We start from the raw sequence: 21,010 nt of genomic DNA on the forward strand, positions 1-21,010 counted from the left end.
TCTATCTCTCTTCTCCACTCTACCTCTCATTCTACCTCTCTTCTCCACTCTACCTCTCATTCTACCTCTCTTCTCCACTCTATGTCTCATTCTACCTCTCTTCTCCACTCTACGTGTCATTCTACCTCTCTTCTCCACTCTACCTCTCATTCTACCTCTCTTCTCCACTCTACCTCTCATTCTACCTCTCTTCTCCACTCTACGTCTCATTCTACCTCTTTTCTCCACTCTACCTTTCATTCTACCTCTCTTCTCCACTCTACCTCTCATTCTACCTATCTTCTCCACTCTACCTCTCATTCTACCACTCTTCTCCACTCTACCTCTCATTCTACCTCTCTTCTCCACTCTACGTCTCATTCTACCTCTCTTCTCCACTCTACCTTTCATTCCACCTCTCTTCTCCACTCTACCTCTCATTCTACCTCTCTTCTCCACTCTACGTCTATCTACCTCTCTTCTCCAATCTACGTGTCATTCTACCTCTCTTCTCCACTCTACGTCTCATTCTACCTCTCTTCTCCACTCTACCTCTCATTCTACCTCTCTTCTCCACTCTACATCTCATTCTATCTCTCTTCTCCACTCTACCTCTCATTCTACCTCTCTTCTCCACTCTACCTCTCATTCTACCTCTCTTCTCCACTCTATGTCTCATTCTACCTCTCTTCTCCACTCTACGTGTCATTCTACCTCTCTTCTCCACTCTACGTCTCATTCTACCTCTCTTCTCCACTCTACCTCTCATTCTACCTCTCTTCTCCACTCTACGTCTCATTCTACCTCTCTTCTCCACTCTACCTTTCATTCTACCTATCTTCTCCACTCTACCTCTCATTCTACCTCTCTTCTCCACTCTACTTCTCATTCTACCACTCTTCTCCACTCTACCTCTCATTCTACCTCTCTTCTCCACTCTACGTCTCATTCTACCTCTCTTCTCCACTCTACCTTTCATTCTACCTCTCTTCTCCACTCTACCTCTCATTCTACCTCTCTTCTCCACTCTACGTGTCATTCTACCTCTCTTCCCCACACTACGTCTCATTCTACCTCTCTTCTCCACTCTACCTTTCATTCTACCTCTCTTCTCCACTCTACCTCTCATTCTACCTCTCTTCTCCACTCTACGTGTCATTCTACCTCTCTTCCCCACACTACGTCTCATTCTACCTCTCTTCTCCACTCTACCTCTCATTCTACCTCTCTTCTCCACTCTACCTTTCATTCTACATATATTCTCCACTCTATCTCTCATTCTACCTCTCTTCTCCACTCTACGTGTCATTCTACCTCTCTTCTCCACTCTACGTCTCATTCTACCTCTCTTCTCCACTCTACCTCTCATTCTACCTCTCTTCTCCACTCTATGTCTCATTCTACCTCTCTTCTCCACTCTATGTCTCATTCTACCTCTCTTCTCCACTCTATTTCTCATTCTACCTCTCTTCTCCACTCTACGTGTCATTCTACCTCTCTTCTCCACTCTACGTCTCATTCTACCTCTCTTCTCCACTCTACCTCTCATTCTACCTCTCTTCTCCACTCTATGTCTCATTCTACCTCTATTCTCCACTCTACCTCTTATTCTACCGCTCTTCTCCACTCTACCTCTCATTCTACCGCTCTTCTCCACTCTACTTGTCATTCTACCTCTCTTCTCCACCCTACCTCTCATTCTACCTCTCTTCTCCACTCTATTTCTCATTCTACCTCTCTTCTCCACTCTACGTGTCATTCTACCTCTCTTCTCCACTCTACGTCTCATTCTACCTCTCTTCTCCACTCTACCTCTCATTCTACCTCTCTTCTCCACTCTATTTCTCATTCTACCTCTCTTCTCCACTCTACGTGTCATTCTACCTCTCTTCTCCACTCTACCTCTCATTCTACCTCTCTTCTCCACTCTACCTCTCATTCTACCTCTCTTCTCCACTCTACCTCTCATTCTACCTCTCTTCTGCTCTCCACCTCTCTCTCTGTCTCTATCTATCTCTCTCTACCTCTAACTCTATCCTTCTCTCTATATCTACCTCTTTCTCTACCTCTCCATCTCTCCATCTCTCTCTACCTCTTTCTCTACCTCTCTACCTCTCTACCTCGCTCTTTCTGCCTCTCTTTTTCAACACCATTATATCTATCTGGTTCTGCCTCTGTCTCTGCTACTCACAGACCATTCAAGGATACAGCAGCTGTATTCATTAGCAGAAAGAGAGAGAGGGAGAGAGGTGGAGATATCTAATCATGTTGTTCTGCTGTGGAGGAGAGCAGAGAGGATAGCAGAGGTTAATAGGGTAATAGGGGTGGAGAGAGGGAGAGAGGGAGAGAGGGAGAGAGAAAGGAGGTGGAGAGCGATAGAGCAAGAGCGAGAGAGAGAGAGTGAAAATGAAAATGAAAAAAGTGCAAATTGCTCTCAATGCCCAGCAGCTGTTTCTATCTGGTCCAGGTCTCTTCCTTCCTTCCTTCCTTCCTTTCCTTCCTTCACTACATCCCTGTCTGTTCTCTCCACGTCTTTAGTGATTAGCTGTGCACAAGAGACACCTCTGAGCCCAGTCAGTCAGAGATATAAAGGTATGGAGCACAGACGAACAGATGAAGTTTATCTGAGGCCAGGAGAGCACTGACCCTCTAAACCACAGCCCAGTCAGAACTAATGACCTCAATCCAAACCACACCTTACTTCACTTCCAGCGTCAATAAAGCTTCACACACTGGTATCTCCAGTTAAACCACTGTGTTCTGTGTTCTTTGTGTGTGTGTGTGTGTGTGTTCTGGCTCCCAGTGATGTAGTGTATCTCTGTAACATACTGATACAGGAAGACTGAACCCTGGCCTGGCAGGGAAAGCATCTTCATTATTAATGTCGCTATTAACCTCAATAACTCTGCACGCACACATACACACACACACACAAACAAACACACACACACACACAAACACACACACACACACTCACGCTCAACACACACACACACACACACACACACACACACACACACACACACACACACACACACACACACACACACACACACACACACACACACACACACACACACTCACATACGCTCAACACACACACACACGCACCCACACACACCCAACACACACATTAAACCAGGCAGGGAGGAATAGTACATAATTTATCAACAAATCCAATAAAATAGTAGTCCTAGAGGCGATGCAGGATATCCCCAGCCTCTTACCTTTTACCCTGACTGATCAGTTTACAGAGCCTGAGGAAGATCCATAGAGGTTCTAATGTTACTGAGGCTCTGGGAGCATCTAAACCCTGCTGCTATTTCCCGCTCTCTTCACAGGGTTGCGTCCCAAATGGCACCCTATTCCCTACTTAGTGCACTACTTTTCACCAGAGCCCTATGAGCCCTCATCAAAAGTAATGCACTATATAGGGAATAGGGTGCCATTTGAGACACAATACATGTTTATTTATCCTTCACCTGTAAAGTGTGCTGGGTCTGTGTTCAATACTGGGAACCAGGACAAATACAATCATATCTCTCTTCTAATAGAGTAGCAGTCAGCCAGATATGCCAGCAGTATATTCCCAGCTATTTCATACCTTTAACAACTACACTCTCAATCCATACGGTTCGGCCAAAAACACTGAAATGCAACATAAACTCATGACACTAGGTGTGTGTGTGTGTGTGTGTGTGTGTGTTTGCGTGCACTCTTGTGTGCTTGTGTGCATTCGTAGGTGCATGTGTGTGAGTGTGTCTATGTATCAACAGCTTGCTGATTCATCTGAAGAAATGTCTACATCTGCTATATTATCTCCAGCTGTAATCTCCATCCAATCACCTGTTGAATGAAACCATCATAGAGAGAGACAGTTCGGTTAGTTGAGTTAAACAGAAGACCTGATGTGATTATGTCCAGGCTCTTATCTGACTCCATCTTAATAACATTGACTTTGTGTCTCCAGACTAGATACATTACTTTATAAATTACATTGGACAGTTATTGGTATTGTCAGGTCAGTACAGTTCAGTAGAGTGTGCTGTTATGCCATGGCTGTTATCTATTTAGCTAGCGACCAATTCCTGGTACTGTGTGTGTGTCTGTGTGCGTGCGCGCGTGAGTGTGTGTGTGTGTGTGTGTGTGTGTATTTGTGTCTTATATCGATTGGTTCCTGGTACTGGTATAGAGATGTCAGTCATACTGTGATGTTATTGACCCCCTCAGGTCTCTGCCAATGTGATTAGCTACAGCCATCATCTTCCATTTGACAATCAATACCTTTCTGTTGAGCTCTGTCAGTGGGGAAGCTGCATGGGGCTTAGTTTATAAAAGTGTCTAGTGGTTAGAGAGAAAACATAAGACGACTATGTCCTTATCTCTCTCTGTGTGTGTGTGTGGTACCAGGTTGGTGGTTAGTAGTGTGTGAAGGCAGTCCCCTGTAGCTCAGTTGGTAGAGCATGGCGCTTGCAACGCCAGGGTTGTGGGATCATTTCCCACGGGGGGCCAGTATGAAAATGTATGCACTCACTAACTGTAAGTCGCTCTGGATAAGAGCATCTGCTAAATGACTAAAATGTAAAGGCAGAGCAGGAGAACATGACAGGGACTAGAGACCATTGGAACACACACCCACACTCCAGCCGCAATAGCAGCCTGCACCTCTCAACTAATTATCCTACGCTACTAATGCAATTACCCCTACTGTAATTTACCATGGCTAAGAGGTCGCTCGCTGTGTGTGTGTGTGTGTGTGTGTGTGTGTGTGTGTGTGTGTGTGTGTGTGTGTGTGTGTGTGTGTGTGTGTGTGTGTGTGTGTGTGTGTGTGTGTGTGTGTGTGTGTGTGTGTGTGTGTGTGTGTGTGTGTGTGTGTGTGTGTGTGTGTGTGTGTGTGTGTGTGTGTGTGTGTGTGTCCATGTTTTAGCCAGCACCATCTGGCTGTGAGTCCTGAGCTGGTCCCAGGTATCCTTTCTGTCCCTGTTTCACTAACATCAGATCACTCAGCCAGCCACCCTGCTGCCAATGACATCACACACTCACTCTCAACTAGGAAGCTGTGCTAGACCCCTAACCCTGACCTTAACTCATTCCCAGCCCTGCCCCACCCACCCCAGTTCTCAGGAGATTTCTCTCTCTACCACTCTCTTCCTGAGTTCCTGACAGTAATGTACTCTCTCTCTCTCTCTCTCTCTCTCTCTCTCTCTCTCTCTCTCTCTCTCTCTCTCTCTCTCTCTCTCTCTGGACTTTGTAATTAAATCTTCAGAACAGCCAGCTTGCTGATAAATCCTGACAGGATGGGGTGTGTGAGTGGCCTACTGACCTAGAGACTGGCCTGTCACTCTGTGTGTGTGTGTGTGTGTGTGTGTGTGTCTGTGTTCACATCCATATGTGAGTGCGTGTGTGTTTCTGCCAGTGTGTGTCCTCCACTGACCGGGAGGTCCAGGCCAGGCTGTCAGACACCTGTCTCTAGCTCAGGGAGAGGTCATGGTCTGGGGGTGTGGAAACCACTGTGACTCAGCCTCTCTGGAGCACCGGGGGAGGAAGCTACACTATGCTAGCTATATTAGCAATATTAGGTAGGAGCACCACATCTTCTCCTTGGATAGAATCTATACAGCAAGCTGCCTGCTACATACTGAGTCAACACTGGAATGAGCAACACTCACACACACACACACACACACACACACACACACACACACACTGCACACTGGAATGAATTAGCAACATGTCCAACATCTTGTTGGGATTACCAGCCAGTGATTCAAACCATTAGCATATGGACAAACAAATCAGGCCTTAGCGACACTGTCCTATTTGTGTATATGTGCGTGTATGTGCGTGTATGTGTGTGTGTGTGGGTTGGTATTGTTGATGTGAGCTCTGCCTCGCTGACACAGATCAACCATGCATCTGTCACTGAGTTTAGCTACGACCAGGTGACAGCAGGTAATTCCTGACGAGTGTGTATGTGTGTGCCTTAGTTCATGTGTATGTGTTTGTGCCTTAGTGCATGTGTATGTGTTTGTGCCTTAGTGCATGTGTATGTGTGTGTGTGTGTGTGTGTGCCTTAGTGCATGTGTATGTGTGTGTGTGTGTGTGTGTGTGTGCCTTAGTGCATGTGTATGTGTGTGTGCCTTAGTGCGTGTGCGTGTGTGCATGTGAGTGCGTGTTTGTGCGATCACAGGTCCTTGTCAGGCTTCTGCCCTCTAGTGACACTACTAATGATCTTCCCCTTGACCTGAACATGACCCAGCAGTAATATCATGGATGTACTACTGTGATATGTTGTCCGGTACTTGAACATTCTCAATGACATTATTTCTAAACAAAGGAGAAAGAGAGAAGCGCTAAACAACTACTTTACAACCAGGGATTTACATGATTGTTGAATGGTAATATCTCTGCATATAATAACTACTGTTATCCTGCTGACGTCCCTGGCATCCTGATTATACATTCATATCAAACAATACCTCATATTATGTGTGAATGTTAATAAGCTGTAAATTAGATGCACTGTTTTGTTCCAAAATAACTGTGGTGTCTTTTTTCAAAGATAATATGCAACCTTTGTTAGTTACAATATGTTTGATGTGTCAGTGGGTTTATATATAGAATAATAGAATTAAGAAACACTCAATAATGAGCTGATCTACATTAAGGTGTGTGTGTGTGTCTGTGTCTGTGTGTGTGTGTGTGTCTGTGTGTGTGTGTGTGTCTGTGTGTGTGTGTGTGTGTGTGTGTGTGTGTGTGTGTGTCTGTGTGTGTGTGTGTGTGTGTGTGGGTGTGTGTGTGTGTGTGTGTGTGTCTGTGTGTGTGTGTGGGTGTGTGTCTGTGTGTGTGTGTGTGTGTGTGTGTGTGTCTGTGTGTGTGTGTGTGTCTGTGTGTGTGTGTGTCTGTGTGTGTGTGTGTGTCTGTGTGTGTCTGTGTCTGTGTGTGTGTGTGTGTGTGTGTGTGTGTGTGTGTGTGTGTGTGTGTGTGTGTGTGTGTGTGTGTGGTGTGTGTGTGTCTGTGTGTGTGTGTGTGTGTCTGTGTGTGTGTGTGGGTGTGTGTGTGTGTGGGTGTATTTGCGCGGGTGTATGTGTCTACGTGCTTCAGAGGGTAACCCAGTCCCCAGAGAACTAGAGCGTGCTGTTGGTTGACCTATGTTCCATTAATGAGTAGGACAGAACAGAACTCTCCTCATGACAGCAGAACTACAGTGACGTGTCATTACCAGGCCATCCTCTTACTGCAGCCTCATGGCTCCCAGGTCAGGAGACAGATCCATCCACAGTCTGCAGAGAAACACATTGGTTGTAGTCTCAGGAGACTCAGGAGACTTCTTCAGGAGATATCCATCCATAGAGTTTAGAGACAGCTGATGTTAGGTACTTTCCCCAGCAGAGTTGAGAAGGTTGAGGGTTGGGGCAGATCCTATAGGGTGGGGTTGTGAGGCTTCAGGGTGGGAATTTCTGTTTGCTCAAGGCTCTGTAGTGACAACCATAGAATTACCACTATATTGTGTATTGACACAGATTTCTAAAGTGGCACAAATTTGATGAGTATCAATAGTTTGTTTTCAATAATATCATAATTTCTCTCTTGTGCTCAGCCTTCACAGGACCAGGGCTATACTGCAGGCTCTGAGGGTAAACGGCTGGAGCAGAGTGGAACTAGGCTGGGTAGCTAGAGCAATGTAGAGCAGGGCAGAGGAGGGCAGGACATGGCAGGACATGGCAGGACATGACAGGACAGGGCAGGGCTGTGCAGGACATGGCAGGACATGGCAGGACACGGCAGGACAGGGCAGGACATGGAAGGACATGGCAAGGCTGTGCAGGACATGGCAGGACAGCCCTACATTATTATTATATTATATTATATATTATTATTATTATATATATATTAGGACAGGGCAGGACATGGCAGGACATGGAAGGACAGGGCAGGACATGGCAGGACATGGCAGGGCTGTGCAGGACATGGCAGGACAGGGCAGGACATGGCAGGACATGACAGGACATGGCAGGGCTGTGCAGGACATGGCAGGACATGGCAGGACACGGCAGGACAGGGCAGGACATGGCAGGACATGGTAGGGCTGTGAAGGACATGGCAGGACATGGAAGGACATGGCAGGACATGGCAGGACATGGCAGGAGATGGCAGGACATGGCAGGACATGGCAGGACATGGCAGGGCTGTGCAGGACATGGCAGGACATGGCAGGACATGGCAGGACATGGCAGGACATGGCAGGGCTGTGCAGGACATGGCAGGACATGGCAGGACATGGCAGGACATGACAGGACATGGCAGGACATGGCAGGGCTGTGCAGGACTGTGCATTGCTGGCCTCTGGGCATAAAGGGCTTAAGCAGAGTAGAACTAGGCTGGGAAGGGGGAGCAGGACGGGGCTGTACATTGCTGTTCCCTGGGCTCTGGGCTCTGGGCTCTGGGCTCTGGGTGTAAAGTCTCTGGGCTGTGACTGACTGACCATACTGAGGAATATAGGTCAGCCAGCAGCTCCACAGATGAAAGATGCATACCATGCCTGGTTTAGCTAGAGCTGGCTGGGGCTGGCTGGAGTGGGGTGGAGAGAGCTGGGTGAAGCATGTAGAGAGGGGTGGTGTGGGTATAAATAGAGAAGGGAAGAGTGTGGTTTCCTACATCTCAGCACAGGCACTTAGACTGCCAGCGGGAGAGAGAGGGTAAAAGGGGGAGAGAGACGGAGAGGGTTTGGGATTTGTGGGCACCACTACCTCTCCTCCTCACTCTCTCTTTTAATCCCCTCCCTCTCTCGCTCTGGCTCTCTCTTTCTTGGGTAGGAGCAGCTGTGTCCAGCTCACAATGCCACACTCTGTTCTCACTCTGTGTGTTCTGTTTCTACTCCCTGTATGTATTTGGTTCCCACTACGTGTGTGTGTGTCTCTTTGTCTCTTGTCTGTATGAGTTGATAGAGTGATGTGGTGATACCCAGTACCCACCACACAATTGATGGATGAGGATTTACTCCAGTGTTTTACCAAAAAGACTCAGACTTTTCTGTTTCCATCTACATGTGTCGGCACCCGTGTCTCACTGGGCCATGGCTCCAGTGGACCTGCTCTGACTTGGGGCCAAGCCCAGGCCCTGGGTACTTTTCAGCTTTATTTACATAACAATGGCAAACTATGAACTTTAACACCTTCTCACAAAGCTACTGTCTTGAATGATGTAGATGTTGTTGATTCTGCTCGCCCCAAGTCTTTAGTGTCCCTCTCCTGATGGAAACAATAACACTAGAGCCAACATTAACATAAAACACTGGAGGCACCCTGGTGTGAAGATAAGTCCCATTGGAAAAGCATCATAATGTGATATGTACTGATCCGGACAGGGATTCCTTACCCTTCTCACAACAGTACTCCCTACCCCTACAACAGTACTCCCTACCCCTACAACAGTACTCCCTACCCCTACAACAGTACTCCCTACCCCTACAACAGTACTCCCTACCGCTACAACAGTACTCCCTACCCCTACAACAGTACTCCCTACTCCTACAACAGTACTACCTACCCCTATAACAGTACTCCCTACCCCTACAACAGTACTCCCTACCCCTACAACAGTACTCCTTACCCCTATAACAGTACTCCCTACCCCTACAACAGTTCTCCCTACCCCTACAACAGTACTCCCTACCCCTACAACAGTACTACCTACCCCTATAACAGTACTCCCTACCCCTACAACAGTACTCCCTACCCCTACAACAGTACTCCTTACCCCTATAACAGTACTCCCTACCCCTACAACAGTACTCCCTACCCCTACAACAGTACTCCCTACCCCTACAACAGTACTCACTACCCCTACAACAGTTCTCCCTACCCCTACAACAGTACTCCCTACCCCTACAACAGTACTCTCTACCCCTACAACAGTACTCTCTACCCCTACAACAGTACTCCCTACCCCTATCACAGTATTCCCTACTCATATAACAGTACTCCCTACCCCTACAACAATACTCCCTACCCCTACAACAGTACTCTCTACCCCTACAACAGTACTCCCTACCCCTATAACAGTATTCCCTACTCATATAACAGTACTCCCTACCCCTACAACAGTACTCCCTACCCCTAAAACAGTACTCCCTACCCCTACAACAGTACTCCCTACCCCTACAACAGTACTCCCAGCTCCTACAACAGTACTCCCTACCGCTACAACAGTACTCCCAGCTCCTACAACAGTACTCCCTACCGCTACAACAGTACTCCCTACCCCTACAACAGTACTCCCTACCCCTACAACAGTACTCCCTACCCCTACAACAGTACTCCCTACCCCTACAACAGTACTCCCTACCCCTATCACAGTACTCCCTACCCCTACAACAGTACTACCTACCCCTATAACAGTACTCCCTACCCCTACAACAGTACTCCCTACCCCTACAACAGTACTCCTTACCCCTATAACAGTACTCCCTACCCCTACAACAGTACTCCCTACCCCTACAACAGTACTCCCTACCCCTACAACAGTACTCCCTACCCCTACAACAGTTCTCCCTACCCCTACAACAGTAATCCCTACCCCTACAACAGTACGCTCTACCCCTACAACAGTACTCTCTACCCCTACAACAATACTCCCTACCCCTATCACAGTATTCCCTACTCATATAACAGTACTCCCTACCCCTACAACAGTACTCCCTGCCCCTATAACAGTACTCCCTACCCCTACAACAGTACTCCCTACCCCTACAACAGTACTCCCAGCTCCTACAACAGTACTCCCTACCGCTACAACAGTACTCCCAGCTCCTACAACAGTACTCCCTACCGCTACAACAGTACTCCCTACCCCTACAACAGTACTCCCTACCCCTACAACAGTACTCCCTACCCCTACAACAGTACTCCCTACCGCTACAACAGTACTCCCTACCCCTACAACAGTACTCCCTACCCCTACAACAGTACTACCTACCCCTACAACAGTACTCCCTACCCCTACAACAGTACTCCTTACCCCTATAACAGTACTCCCTACCCCTACAACAGTACTACCTACCCCTATAACAGTACTCCCTACCCCTACAACAGTACTCCCTACCCCTACAACAGTACTCCTTACCCCTATAACAGTACTCCCTACCCCTACAACAGTACTCCTTACCCCTATAACAGTACCCCCTACCCCTACAACAGTACTCCCTACCCCTACAACAGTATTCCCTATCCCTACAACAGTACTCACTACCCCTACAACAGTTCTCCCTACCCCTACAACAGTACTCCCTACCCCTACAACAGTACTCTCTACCCCTACAACAGTACTCTCTACCCCTACAACAGTACTCCCTACCCCTATCACAGTATTCCCTACTCATATAACAGTACTCCCTACCCCTACAACAGTACTCCCTACCCCTACAACAGTACTCTCTACCCCTACAACAGTACTCCCTACCCCTATAACAGTATTCCCTACTCATATAACAGTACTCCCTACCCCTACAACAGTACTCCCTACCCCTACAACAGTACTCCCTACCCCTACAACAGTACTCCCTACCCCTACAACAGTACTCCCAGCTCCTACAACAGTACTCCCTACCGCTACAACAGTACTCCCAGCTCCTACAACAGTACTCCCTACCGCTACAACAGTACTCCCTACCCCATACAACAGTACTCCCTACCCCTACAACAGTACTCCCTACCCCTACAACAGTACTCCCTACCCCTACAACAGTACTCCCAGCTCCTACAACAGTACTCCCTACCGCTACAACAGTACTCCCTACCCCTACAACAGTACTCCCTACCCCTATAACAGTACCCCCTACCCCTATAACAGTACTTCCAAACCCCTGTACAATACAGCAGATTTACTAATACATCACCAATGACTTACAGAAAAAAATCACTGTTCTGTTTGGCTGTGTCCAAGTTGTCAAGTGTTTTGTTAATACAGAAGTTGAAGCAGAAGTTGAGAAGTGTTTCTTTTTTTCTTTTCTTTTTTATAATTTTTTTTTGGGGGGGATGGATCAGCTTAATATTGCAGATAGATTGTATCTTCTATCAATGTAATTGTCTGCATCACTTCCAATCCCCCATGTTTTTTTTATTTTTTATATATTTTTTTTATATATATATTCCCCATTATTACTTTTCAACCCCACCATCCATTTACATTTACATTTTAGTCATTTAGCAGACGCTCTTATCCAGAGCGACTTACAGTTAGTGAATACATATTTTTTTATACTGGCCCCCCGTGGGAATCGAACCCACAACCCTGGCGTTCCAAACACCATGCTCTATCAACTGAGCTACATCCCTGCCGGCCATTCCCTCCCCTACCCTGGACGACGCTGGGCCAATTGTGCGCCGCCCATGAGTCTCCCGGTCGCGGCCGGCTGCGACAGAGCCTGGATTCGAACCAGGATCTCTAGTGGCACAGTTAGCACTGCGATGCAGTGCCTTAGACCACTGCGCCACTCCTTTCCCTACTTGGAGTAAATTAGTGAACAACAATGCCCAGGCCTCTACTTCCGGTCTATACTTACTATCTACACCTTATGGATAGAGTTAATTTTACAATAATTCTATATATATATATAGCAACAAAAAACAACAAAAAAAAAAAAAAAAAAAAAAAAATATATATATATATATATATATATATATATATATATATATATATATATATATATATATATATATATTTTTTTTGCTCCTGAACTTCTTCTACTCTCAACCTCTCCGATCATTTTCATGATGTCCATCCGGTTTGCTTCTAAATGCCATATCTTTCTAACTGTGCTCTTTCCCAAAAGCTCCCAACATACAACCTATATACTTATTATGGACACAGTATGCTTACATTATTAGCTATCTTTGTTATTATTTGTTGTTATTTGTTATTAGTCCCATCCTTCAACTCTATTCAATACCTCCCATCTATCTCTTAACACCATCCATATAGGATTTCTATTTGCTTTATATATTTCAACCGTACTGTGATGTTTTACCAAAGTTCTGAACCTTTCTATTCTCATTGCTTCTACAGATTGTGAATTAAAAATAAACATTTTTGCTAAAAGTATTATTATATTATTGATTGATTGACTATGACTTTTCAGATCACCCAGTAATGCTATCTGCAAGGTTAGTTCCAGGTAAATATTGCAATCCTTTAGCCATTCCTGGACCTGTGTCCAAAAACAAGCTACAAATGGACAGAACCAAAACAAATGATCTAATGATTCTGTCTCTTCACAGCAAAATCTGCAGAGCTGGGAAGATTGTATCCCTACAACAGTACTCCCTACCGCTACAACAGTACTCCCAGCTCCTACAACAGTACTCCCTACCGCTACAACAGTACTCCCAGCTCCTACAACAGTACTCCCTACCGCTACAACAGTACTCCCTTCCCCTACAACAGTACTCCCTACCCCTACAACAGTACTCCCTACCCCTATAACAGTACTCCCTACCCCTACAACAGTACTCCCTACCCCTACAACAGTACTCCCTACCCCTACAACAGTACTCCCTACCCCTATAACAGTACCCCCTACCCCTATAACAGTACTTCCTAACCCCTGTACAATACAGCTGATTTACTAATACATCACCAATGACTTACAGAAAGAAATCACTGTTCTGTTTGGCTGTGTCCAAGTTGTCAAGTGTTTTGTTAATACAGAAGTTGAAGCAGAAGTTGAGAAGTGTTTAAGACAGAAGTTGAGAGGTGTGTTTCAGAGCGATTCGTCCCCAAGGCGGTTTATAATTTATGTGCATAACTACGAGGGAGTCGGTTCAATCACTCAGCACATGCACACACACTGACACACACACACACACACACACTCACTCACTGTGGGCAAAAACATAATTATGCACATTATTCAATTAAATGATAATCTCTCACTAGTCTGTTGTATATTAGTCACATTAGACAGGACTGTAAATGACCTGTGAATACTGGGTGGGTGGGAATGAAGCTCTGTGATTATCAACTCTCTTTAATAGTCAAACACACACACACACACAGTCTTGTATAACTAACCTTGTGGGGACACACAATTCAGTCCCATTCAAAATCCTATTTTCCCTAACCCTAAACCTAAACCTAACCCTAACCCTAACCCTTACCCTAACCCGAAAACCTAACCCTAACCCTAACCCTAAACCTAACCCTAGCTCCCAACCCTAGCTCCTAACCCTAAACCTTATACTAACCCTAACACTAATTCTAACCTTAACCCTAAACTCCCTAGAAATAGCATTTGTGGGGACTAACAAAATGTCCCCAGTTGGTCTTATTGTTGTTTATTTACTATTCTGGTCCCCATAAGTATAGTTAAACACGTCCACACACACACACGCACGCACACACACACTGACACACACACACACACACACACTCACTCACTGTGGGCAAAAACATAATTATGCACATTATTCAATTAAATGATAATCTCTCACTAGTCTGTTGTATATTAGTCACATTAGACAGGACTGTAAATGACCTGTGAATACTGGGTGGGTGGGAATGAAGCTCTGTGATTATCAACTCTCTTTAATAGTCAAACACACACACACACACAGTCTTGTATAACTAACCTTGTGGGGACACACAATTCAGTCCCATTCAAAATCCTATTTTCCCTAACCCTAAACCTAAACCTAACCCTAACCCTAACCCTTACCCTAACCCGAAAACCTAACCCTAACCCTAACCCTAAACCTAACCCTAGCTCCCAACCCTAGCTCCTAACCCTAAACCTTATACTAACCCTAACACTAATTCTAACCTTAACCCTAAACTCCCTAGAAATAGCATTTGTGGGGACTAACAAAATGTCCCCAGTTGGTCTTATTGTTGTTTATTTACTATTCTGGTCCCCATAAGTATAGTTAAACACGTCCACACACACACACGCACGCACACACACACACACACACACACACACACACACACACACACACACACACACACACACACACACACACACACACACACACACACACACACACACACACACATTATCTCCTCTCTGGTAGTCAATCAGTGTGTTATTAACGAGCAGCTCCGCCCTCATCACATCATCACTCCTCCTGCATCATCAAACCTCCATTTACAGAGAAGAAAAGAGAGAGATGAATAGACTGTTAAAAATGAAAAGAGAGGAGAAAGATGAACAGACCATTTAAAGGGAAATTAAAGGGCGAGATAACAGATAATTTAAAGGGAAATTAAAGGGCGAGATAACAGATAATTTAAAGGGAAATTAAAGGGTGAGATAACAGATCATTTAAAGGGAAATGAAAGGGAGAGATAACAGATCATTTAAAGGGAAATTAAAGGGAGAGATAACAGATCATTTAAAGGGAAATTAAAGGGCGCGATAACAGATAATTTAAAGGGAAATTAAAGGGCGAGATAACAGATAATTTAAAGGGAAATTAGAGGGCGAGATAACAGATAATTTAAAGGGAAATAAATTGGCGAGATAACAGATCATTTAAAGGGAAATTAAAGGGCGAGATAACAGATAATTTAAAGGGAAATTAAAGGGCGAGATAACAGATCGTTTAAAGGGAAATTAAAGGGCGAGATAACAGATAATTTAACGGGAAATTAATTGGCGAGATAACAGACCATTTAAAGGGAAATTAAAGGACGAGATAACAGATAAAACATTTTTAAACATTTAGCAGACGCTCTTATCCAGAGCGACTTACAGTTAGTGCATACATTATTTTATTTTTATTTATTTTTCATAGCTCCTGTGGGAATCGAACCCACAACCCTGGCGTTGCAAACGCCATGCTCTATCAACTGAGCTACATCCCTGCCGGCTATTCCCTCCCCTCCCCTGGACAACGCCCCATGGGTCTCCCGGTCGCGGCCGGCTACGGCAGAGCCTGGATTCGAACCAGGATCTCTAGTGGCACAGCTAGCACTGCGATGCACTGCGATGCAGTGCCTTAAACCACTGCGCAACATATCATTTAAAGGGCAAGATAACAGATCATTTAAAGTGAAAGAAAGGAGGAAGATGAACAGAGCATGTAAAGGCAAAGAAAATAAGAAAAGAGGAGAGATAGTTATCAGTCATTAGTTTATAAATTCCCCTCTCATCTCAGAGTGACCTCATCATTACTTCCCCTACAGACATGAAGCCATTGACCAAGACGTCCTTCATTACCCATGCTCTGACTTTAGTCCCTCATTACACACACACACACACACACACACACACACACACACACACACACACACACACACACACACACACACACACAACTGACTTTAGTCCTGCGTTACAAAGGCCTCAGCTATAGAATAATAACAAGGTGCTTCAGATCAGCTGACATTCCATCTAATTGAATAAGTGAAGGACTTTGTCCCTTTCATAGGAAGATGGGCGGGGGGAGGGGGGGTAGATGGAGTGGGATAAGTGGAGGAGGACAGAGAATGTCTGACAAAGAGTGGGAGTGGGGAGGAAAGGGGGGGAGAGAGAGGTTAGGAGAGAGAGAAAGACAGAGGTAAGGAGAGAGAAAGAGAGAGAGTGTCTGAGAAAGAGAGAGAGTGGGTAGGAGAGGGGGGAGAGAGCGGTTTGGAGAGAGATAGTCTGACAAAGAGTGAGAGTGGGGAGGAGAGGGGGAGAGAGAGAGAAGTTAGGAGAGAGAGAGAGAGAGAGAGAGACAGACAGAGAGAGGTAAGGAGAGAGAGAGAGGGGTAAGGAAGGAAAGAGAGAGAGAGAGAGAGAGAGAGAGACAGAGACAGAGAGAGAGAGAGAGAGAGAGAGAGAGAGAGAGAGAGAGAGAGAGAGAGAGAGAGAGAGAGAGAGAGAGAGAGAGAGAGAGAGAGAGAGAGAGACAGAGACAGAGACAGATGAACCCAAGCAGGAACAAAATACTGTCTGAACATGAAAAAAATAGGAAAAACACGCTAGGCTAGTCTGTCTGTGTGTTTCAGGGTGTTTGAGGTGTGTGTTTCAGGATGTTGTGTCTGACCACATTATGAATGTGAGGATGCTGTCTCCTCCTTCTCCTCCTCCATCTTCCCCTGTCCCTCCCTCCCATTCCCTTCCTCCCCCGTCCCTCCAATGTTCCTCTCTCCCCCTTCCTTCCTCCCTCCCTCCCCATCCTCACTCACCCTCTCCTCTCCTCTCCTCTCCTCTCCTCTCCTCTCCAATAGAACACTGTCAGTCTGTTCTATTGTTTTTCCTGACTGTAATGATATAGCTGAGACTACCTGAGGAGACAGAGAATGAGAAAGAGAGGAGGGGAGGAGGGAGGGAAGAGGGGTAGACAAAGGAGGGAAGAGAGGTAGACAAAGGAGGAAAGTGGGCAGACAGAAGGGGACAGGTTGGTGGCAGAGGGGAGATGGGTGGGGGGTAGTGGGGTGCTTGAATAGGGCTTTGGGGTTAGCCGGGAGGGGCAGGCTAGACATGCTGAGGGCATAGTGACAGACAGAGACAGACTGGCTGACTACTGATTGTAGACTAGAGGGGTCTGGGGACAGAGAGAGAGGGAGTACTGTAGCCGCAGGCTCCTGAGACCCAGAGAGTTTCTCTGATTAGTGTGTGTTCAGACAGTCTCTCTGAGACCTAGAAGGTTTTCTGGGGTTTGTAGGAGAAAACTCCAGCTCTTTATGTCTCCCTCCAAAAACAAAACACTACACCTAATCCACAATTACAGACAACTACTGTATATATACTCAAAGCATCTCACAATAACACAGGCACACACACACTCGTGCATGCCCCCCTACCAGCTGTTCTCTGCTGACAGCACCTGCTACTCAGTGGAAGGTCACAGACAATCGAATCTCCATCCCTCTTTTCCTCTGTCTCCACCCCTCTCTCCCTCTGTCTCCACCCCTCTCTTCATCTCTCTATCCCTCTCTCCCTCTGTCTCCACCCCTCTCTCCCTGATGTCTCCACCCCTCTCTCCCTCTGTCTCCACCCCTCTCTCCCTCTGTCTCCACCCCTCTCTTCATCTCTCTATCCCTCTCTCCCTCTGTCTCCACCCCTCTCTTCCTCTGTCTCCACCCCTCTCTCCCTCTGTCTCCACCCCTCTCTCCCTCTGTCTCCACCCCTCTCTTCATCTCTCTATCCCTCTCTCCCTCTGTCTCCACCCCTCTCTCCCTCTGTCTCCACTCCTCTCTTCATCTCTCTATCCCTCTCTCCCTCTGTCTCCACCCCTCTCTTCCTCTGTCTCCACCCCTCTCTCCCTCTGTCTCCACCCCTCTCTCCCTCTGTCTCCACCCTCTCTTCATCTCTCTCTCCCTCTCTCCCTCTGTCTCCACCCCTCTCTCCCTCTGTCTCCACCCTCTCTTCATCTCTCTCTCCCTCTCTCCCTCTGTCTCCACCCCTCTCTCCCTCTGTCTCCACCCCTCTCTTCATCTCTCTATTCCCTCTCCCTCTGTCTCCACCCCTCTCTCCCTCTGTCTCCACCCCTCTCTTCATCTCTCTATCCCTCTCTCCCTCTGTCTCCACCCCTCTCTCCTCTGTCTCCACCCCTCTCTTCATCTCTCTATCCCTCTCTCCCTCTGTCTCCACCCCTCTCTCCTTCTGTCTCCACCCCCCTCTCCCTCTGTCTCCACCCCTCTCTTCATCTCTCTATCCCCTCTCTCCCTCTGTCTCCACCCCTCTCTCCCTCTGTCTCCACCCCTCTCTTCATCTCTCTATCCCTCTCTCCCTCTGTCTCCACCCCTCTCTCCCTCTGTCTCCACCCCTCTCTTCCTCTGTCTCCACCCCTCTCTTCATCTCTCTATCCCTCTCTCACTCTGTCTTCACCCCTCTCTCCCTCTGTCTCCACCCCTCTCTTCCTCTGTCTCCACCCCTCTCTCCCTCTGTCTCCACCCCTCTCTTCATCTCTCTATCCCTCTCTCCCTCTGTCTCCACCCCTCTCTTCCTCTGTCTCCACCCCTCTCTTCATCTCTCTATCCCTCTCTCCCTCTGTCTCCACCCCTCTCTTCCTCTGTCTCCACCTCTCTCTTCATCTCTCTGTCCCTCTCTCCCTCTGTCTCCACCCCTCTCTCCCTCTGTCTCCACCCTCTCTTCCTCTGTCTCCACCCCTCTCTCCCTCTGTCTCCACCCCTCTCTTCATCTCTCTATCCCTCTCTCCCTCTGTCTCCACCCCTCTCTTCCTCTGTCTCCACCTCTCTCTCTTCATCTCTCTATCCTCTCTCCTCTGTCTCCACCCCTCTCTCCCTCTGTCTCCACCCCTCTCTTCCTCTGTCTCCACCCTCTCTTCATCTCTCTATCCCTCTCTCCCTCTGTCTTCACCCCTCTCTCCCTCTGTCTCCACCCCTCTCTTCCTCTGTCTCCACCCCTCTCTTCCTCTGTCTCCACCCCTCTCTCCCTCTGTCTCCACCCCTCTCTTCATCTCTCTATCCCTCTCTCCCTCTGTCTCCACCCCTCTCTCCCTCTGTCTCCGCCCCTTTCTCCCTCTGTCTCCACCCCTCTCTTCATCTCTCTATCCCTCTCTCCCTCTGTCTCCACCCCCTCTCTTCAGGTCTCTATCCCTCTCTCCCTCTGTCTCCACCCCTCTCTTCCTCTGTCTCTACCCCTCTCTTCCTCTGTCTCCACCCCTCTCTCACTCTGTCTCCACCCTCTCTTCATCTCTCTATCCCTCTCTCCCTCTGTCTCCACCCCTCTCTCCTCTGTCTCCACCCCTCTCTCCCTCTGTCTCCACCCCTCTCTCCCTCTGTCTCCACCCCTCTCTTCATCTCTCTATCCCTCTCTCCCTCTGTCTCCACCCCTCTCCCTCTGTCTCCACCCCTCTCTTCATCTCTCTATCCCTCTCTCCCTCTGTCTCCACCCCTCTCTCCCTCTGTCTCCACCCCTCTCTCCCTCTGTCTCCACCCCTCTCTTTATCTCTCTATCCCTCTCTCCCTCTGTCTCCACCCCTCTCTCCCTCTGTGTCCACCCCTCTCTCCCTCTGTCTCCACCCCTCTCTTCATCTCTCTATCCCTCTCTCCCACTGTCTCCACCCCTCTCTTCCTCTGTCTACACCCCTCCCTTCATCTCTCCATCCCTCTCTCTGCATCTCATCTGCGTTAAACTCAACACACCGGAGCATGGTTTGTGTGTGTGTGTGTGTCTCTGTGTCTGCCTATGTGTTTGTGCCAGTGGAGACTTATGACTGGGTGATTGTGTGTTCTACTCCGTGCTGATAGGTTCCTGTCTCTTCTTGTTCAAACACAGTTATAATCAGAGTTCTCTATTCCAACACACAGCACCCTCAATCTGGTAAACAGCCCTGTGTATGTGTGTGTGTGTGTGTATGTCTGTGTGTGTGTATGTGTGTGTGTGTGAGTCACAGGGAGGTCAGTATAATAAGTGTACAGAGAGGAGATGGAGGTGGGGATGTTACACAGAAATGTGTCCCCCTCAATTTTCTTGTTTCCAGGATCTGATTCTGTCAAACCAACCCATTGATGTAATGTTCCCATTTTTTTTATCCCTGATGGTGAGGATTGGGATGGTGCGCGTGTGTGTGTTTAGTATATAATAAGGAACAGCTTCGACCAGCTAGTCTCCCAAATTACGGCACGTTAGGGCACAAACACACACTCACACACCCCACCACCACCACATCGGCTGTGCTGTCACCGGCTGGTGATGGGTGGTCGCTGAGGTCATCGATAAGGCGAGAAATAACAACCGCGTGCACACACACACACGTCTCCATTGTTTCAGAGCCCATAACAGTCAATTATATCCCTCTCCTCCTCCTTCCTCTGTCCTCCCCTTCTCCTCCATCTCTCTTCTCTTCCTCCTCCCTTTCCTACTCCTCCTCCTCCTTCCTCTTTCCTCCCCTTCTCCTCCATCTCTCTTCTCTTCCTCCTCCCTTTCCTCCACCTCCTCCTCATCTCTCCCCTCTCTCTCCTCCCTCTCGCTCTCTCTCCTTCCTCTCCTCTATCTCTCTCTCTCTCCTCCTCCCTCTCTCTCTCTCTCTCTCCTCCTCCTCCCCTCCTCCCCTCCCTCTCTATTCTCCTCTCTCTCCTC

Source organism: Coregonus lavaretus, assembly GCF_964263955.1.
Source record: "Coregonus lavaretus genome assembly, chromosome: 37".
NCBI classification, from domain to species: Eukaryota; Metazoa; Chordata; class Actinopteri; order Salmoniformes; family Salmonidae; genus Coregonus; species Coregonus lavaretus.